Below are 6000 nucleotides of genomic sequence, written 5' to 3'. Positions count from 1 at the left end.
CAGTTAACCCTCAGAGCAGCCCTATAAGTAGGTAGTTTTACTATAGGTTGGGTGTGTCAAATAGGTTTCATCTTTCATCTCCAGTAATCAGCCTCCCAACCTGGTTGATTACTGGAGCTCACAGCCTTGTCACTCACAGGGTGGTCTGTGGGCATCACCTGGAAGCTTGTTAGGAATGCAAAACCTCAGTTTCCCTGCCAACATTCCCCTAATCAAAGTATCAAATCTGCATTTCAACAAGGTGATTCCAATACACATTAAAATTTGAGAACCGCTGGTCTAGAGACATTTCTTGAGCAGATTCTGTGTTCCCATTGGAACAGGAGTCAGCAGGAAAATGTGCTCTGGTCAATGTTCTGTGCCTGTCTGGGCAGAGGATGGACTCGTGCCTTGGGAATAAGGCATTTATGAATTCGGCTTCATATACAGGCGCAGAGGACACTATAGAGAACACGTAATGCATTCTCAATTTAGGCACTGGCCCTCCCTTACTAAACACTTGCTAATGTTCTTCACCAGCACGGATAAGGGGTCCATCTCATTTTGATCCTGTTATTTATTTTCAGTAGGTCCAGCACTTCTCTTGACTTGCATTGTTCATACTGGCTAGGTTCGGCTAGCTCTCCAGGCTTGGGTTACCAATTAAAACCTTCTTGTCTTTGCTTGTTACAGAATGGCAGCAAGATGCTGCAGCTTAGGTGACCAACCTGGTTTACCTACTATGGGGGCGTTTCTGGAGATGTGGGAGAAGGCCTGGACAGTCTTGGAGAAACTGGAATGGTTGGTCATTTTAATTGCAACCCCTGTCTCTCTCATACACACTGAGTCTGTGTTTGCTGTTTCTTGTAGGGCTACTTGTTTCTCTATTAGATCTATATCCTCTGCTTTCTGGCTGTAAGCAATTATTCCCAGCCTTTTTTTCAATCAAGAAATATTACTTCCAATGTGTAGTCCACATTAAAAATAAACACCCTATATCATAGAAAAATGAATCTACACCTCCTGTAGAGTACCTTTAAATGTCTCCTTTTCTCATCCCACTTCCTTCAGCAACAAGAACACAGGGAGTATTTGTTAATTACTTTTTGGCAGATACTATGTTGTTGAGAACGGCTGGCATAAGAATGTTATAATTACAATTTGAGTGACTTTTAATAATTTGTAATCAATATTAATTAGGATTGGCCGGGCGTGGTGGCTCATGCCTGTAATCTCAGCACTTTGGGAGGCTGAGGTGGGCAGATCACGAGGTCAGGAATTCAAGGCCAGCCTGACCAACCTGGTGAAACCCCATTTCTACAAAAATACAAAAATTAGCTGGATGTGGTGGCACACACCTGTAATGCCAGCTACTCAGGAGTCTAAGCCAGGAGAATCGCTTGAACTGGGAGGTGGAGGTTGCAGTGAACCGAGATCACGCCACTGCACTGCAGCCTGGGCAACAGAGTGAGATTCCGTCTCTCTCTCTCTCTCTCTCTCTCTCCATATATATATATATGTATGTATGTATATATATATATATATGTATGTATATATATGTATGGATGAAAGACCTATTTTTAGGCTCTATCCCAGGATCACCAGTTTTCAAGTCCAAGTGACAGGATTTTTGATGCCAGAAACTGATTTATCTTGGTACATTATTTAACTTCCTTTGATTCTTTACTGTTGAGATATGTTACCTTTCTGTCTTTGTAACTTCCTGATCTTCATAAAAGGAAGTGGCAAAATTAAAATTTCCACCATAAAGGTGAAAGAATTGTGTAAAATAAGCTCTGAAGTTTCCTTAGAATCTAACATTTTAGGGGGAGGAGCCAAGATGGCCGAATAGGAACAGCTCCGGTCTACAGCTCCCAACCTGAGTGACACAGAAGACGGGTGATTTCTGCATTTCTGTTTGAGGTACCGGTTTCATCTCACTAGGGAGTGCCAAACAGTGGGTGCAGGACAATCGGTGAAGTGCACTGTGCGCGAGCTGAAGCAGGGCGAGGCATTGCCTCACTCGGGAAGCACAAGGGGTCAGGGAGTTCCCTTTCCTAGTCAAAGAAAGGGGTAATAGACAGCACCTGGAATATCGGGTCAGTCCCACCCTAATACTGTGCTTTTCCAATGGGCCTGGAAAACGGCACACTAGGAGATTGTGTCCTGCACCTGGCTCAGAGGGTCCTATGCCCACGGAGTCTCCCTGATTGCTAGCACAGCAGTCTGAGATCAAGCTGCAAGACGGCAGCAAGGCTGGGGGAGGGGCGCCCGACATTGCCCAGGCTTGCTTAGGTAAACAAAGCAGCCAGGAAGCTCGAACTGGGTGGAGCCCACCACAGCTCAAGGAGGCCTGCCTGCCTCTGTAGGCTCCACCTCTGGGGGCAGGGCACAGACAAACAAAAAGTCAGCAGGAACCTCCACAGACTTAAATGTCCCTGTCTGACTGACAGCTTTGAAGAGAGTAGTGGTTCTCCCAGCACGCAGCTGGAGATCTGAGAACGGACAGACTGCCTCCTAAAGTGGGTCCCTCACCCCTGAGAAGCCTAACTGGGAGGCACCCCCCCCAGTAGGGACAGACTGACACCTCACTCGGCCAGGTACTCCTCTGAGACAAAACTTCCAGAGGAACTATCAGACAGCTGAATTTGTGGTCTCACGAAAATCTGCTGTTCTGCAGCCACTGCTGCTGACACCCAGCCAAACAGGGTCTGGAGTGGACCTCTAGTAAACACCAACAGACCTGCAGCTGAGGGTCCTGTCTGGTAGAAGGAAAACTAACAAACAGAAAGGACATCCACACCAAAAACCCATCTGTATATCACCATCATCAAAGACAAAAAGTAGATAAAACCACAAAGATGGGGAAAAAACAGAGCAGAAAAACTGGAAACTCTAAAAAGCAGAGCACCTCTCCTCCTCCAAAGGAATGCAGTTCCTCACCAGCAACGGAACAAAGCTGGACAGAGGATGACTTTGACGAGTTGAGAGAAGAAGGCTTCAGACGATCAAACTACTCTGAGCTACGGGAGGAAATTCAAAACAATAGAAAGAAGTTAAAAACTTTGAAAAAAAATTAGAAGAATGGATAACTAGAATAACCAATGGAGAGAAGGGCTTAAAGGAGCTGATGGAGCTGAAAGCAAAGTTTTGGGAACTATGCGAAGATTGCAGAAGCCTCAGTAGCAGATGCGATCAACTGGAAGAAAGGGTATCAGCGAAGGAAGATGAAATGAATGAAATGAAGCGAGAAGGGAAGTTTAGAGAAAAAAGAATAAAAAGAAATGAACAAAGCCTCCAAGAAATTTGGGACTATGTGAAAAGACCAAACCTACGTCTGATTGGTGTACCTGAAAATGACGGGGAGAATGGAACCAAGTTGGAAAACACTCTGCAAGATATTATCCAGGAGAACTTCCCCAATCTAGCAAGGCAGGCCAACATTCAGATTCAGTAAATACAGAGAACACCACAAAGATACTCCTCGAGAAGAGCAACTCCAAGACACGTAATTGTCAGATTCACCAAAGTTGAAATGAAGGAAAAAATGTTAAGGGCAGCCAGAGAGAAAGCTCGGGTTACCCACAAAAGGAAGCCCATCAGACTAACAGCTGATCTCTCAGCAGAAACTCTACAAGCCAGAAGAGAGTGGGGGCTGATATTCAACATTCTTAAAGAAAAGAATTTTCAACCCAGAATTTCATATCCAGCCAAACTAAGCTTCATAAGTGAAGGAGAAATAAAATACTTTACAGACAAGCAAACGCTGAGTGATTTTGTTACCACCAGGCCTGCCCTAAAAGAGCCCCTGAAGGAAGCACTAAACATGGAAAGGAACAATCGGTACCAGCCACTGCAAAAACATGCCAAATTGTAAAGACCATTGAGGCTAGGAAGAAACTGCATCAACTAACAAGCAAAATAACCAACTAACATCATAATGACAGGAGCAGATTCACACATAACAATATTAACGTTAAATGTAAATGGGCTAAATGCTCCAATTAAAAGACACAGACTGGCAAACTGGATAAGGAGTCAGGACCCATCAGTGTGCTGTATTCAGGAAACCCATCTCATGTGCAGAGACACACATAGACTCAAAATAAAGGGATGGAGGAAGATCTTTCAAGCAAATGGAAAACAAAAAAAGGCAGGGGTTGCAATCCTAGTCTCTGATAAAATAGACTTTAAACCAACAAAGATCAAAAGAGACAAAGAAGGCCATTACATAATGGTAAAGGGATCAATTCAACAAGAAGAGCTAACTATCCTAAATATATATGCACCCAACACAGGAGCACCCAGATTCATAAAGCAAGTCCTGAGTGACCTACTAAGGGACTTAAACTCCCAAACAATAATAATGGGAGATTTTAACACCCCACTGTCAACATTAGACAGATCAATGAGACAGAAAGTTAACAAGGATATCCAAGAATTGAACTCAGCTGTGCACAAAGTGGACCTAATAGACATCTACAGAACTCTCCACCCCAAATCAACAGAATATACATTTTTTTCAGCACCACACCACACCTATTCCAAAATTGACCACATAGTTGGAAGTAAAGCTCTCCTCAGCAAATGTAAAAGAACAGAAATTATAACAAACTGTCTCTCAGACCACAGTGCAATCAAACTAGAACTCAGGATTAAGAAACTCACTCAAAACTGCTCAACTACATGGAAACTGAACAACCTGCTCCTGAATGACTATTGGGTACATAATGAAATGAAGGCAGAAATAAAGATGTTCTTTGAAACCAACGAGAACAAAGACACAACATACCAGAATCTCTGGGACACATTCAAAGCAGTGTGTAGAGGGAAATTTATAGCACTAAATGCCCACAAGAGAAAGCAGGAAAGATCCAAAATTGACACCCTAACATCACAATTAAAAGAATTAGAAAAGCAAGAGCAAACACATTCAAAAGCTAGCAGAAGGCTAGAAATAACTAAAATCAGAGCAGAACTGAAGGCAATAGAGACACAAAAAACCCTTCAAAAAATTAATGAATCCAGGAGGTGGTTTTTTGAAAAGATCAACAAAATTGATAGACTGCTAGCAAGACTAATAAAGAAGAAAAGAGAGAAGAATAAATAGATGCAATAAAAAATGAAAAAGGGGATATCACCACCGATCCCACAGAAATACAATCTACCATCAGAGAATACTACAAACACCTCTATGCAAATAAACTAGAAAATCTAGAAGAAATGGATAAATTCCTTGACAAATACACCCTCCCAAGACTAAACCAGGAAGAAGTTGAATCTTTGAATAGACCAATAACAGGTTCTGAAATTGTGGCAATAATCAATAGCTTACCAACCAAAAAGAGTCCAGGACCTGATGGATTCACAGCTGAATTCTACCAGAGGTACAAGGAGGAACTGGTACCATTCCTTCTGAAACTATTCCAATCGATAGAAAAAGAGGGAATCCTCCCTAACACATTTTATGAAGCCAGCATCGTCCTGATACCAAAGCCTGGCAGAGACATAACCAAAAAAAGAATTTCAGACCAACATCCTTGATGAACATTGATGCAAAAATCCTCAATAAAATACTGGCAAACCGAATCCAGCAGCACATCAAAAGGCTTATCCACCATAATCAAGTGGGCTTCATCCCTGGGATGCAAGGCTGGTTCAACATACGCAAATCAATAAATGTAATCCAGCATATAAACAGAACCAAAGACAAAAACCACATGATTATCTCAATAGATGCAGAAAAGGCCTTTGACAAAATTCAACAACACTTCATGCTAAAAACTCTCAATAAATTAGGTATTGATGGGATGTATCTCAAAATAATAAGAGCTATCTATGACAAACCCACAGCCAATATCATACTGAATGGGCAAAAACTGGAAGCATTCCCTCTGAAAACTGGCACAAGACAGGGATGCCCTCTCTCACCACTCCTATTCAACATAGTGCTGGAAGTTCTGGCCAGAGCAATCAGGCAGGAGAAGGAAATAAAGGGTATTCAATTAGGAAAAGAGGAAG

The sequence above is a fragment of the Nomascus leucogenys genome, chromosome 16 (genome assembly GCF_006542625.1).
Source record: "Nomascus leucogenys isolate Asia chromosome 16, Asia_NLE_v1, whole genome shotgun sequence".
Lineage (NCBI taxonomy): Eukaryota > Metazoa > Chordata > Mammalia > Primates > Hylobatidae > Nomascus > Nomascus leucogenys.
Note: the sequence above shows the minus strand (reverse complement) of the source record.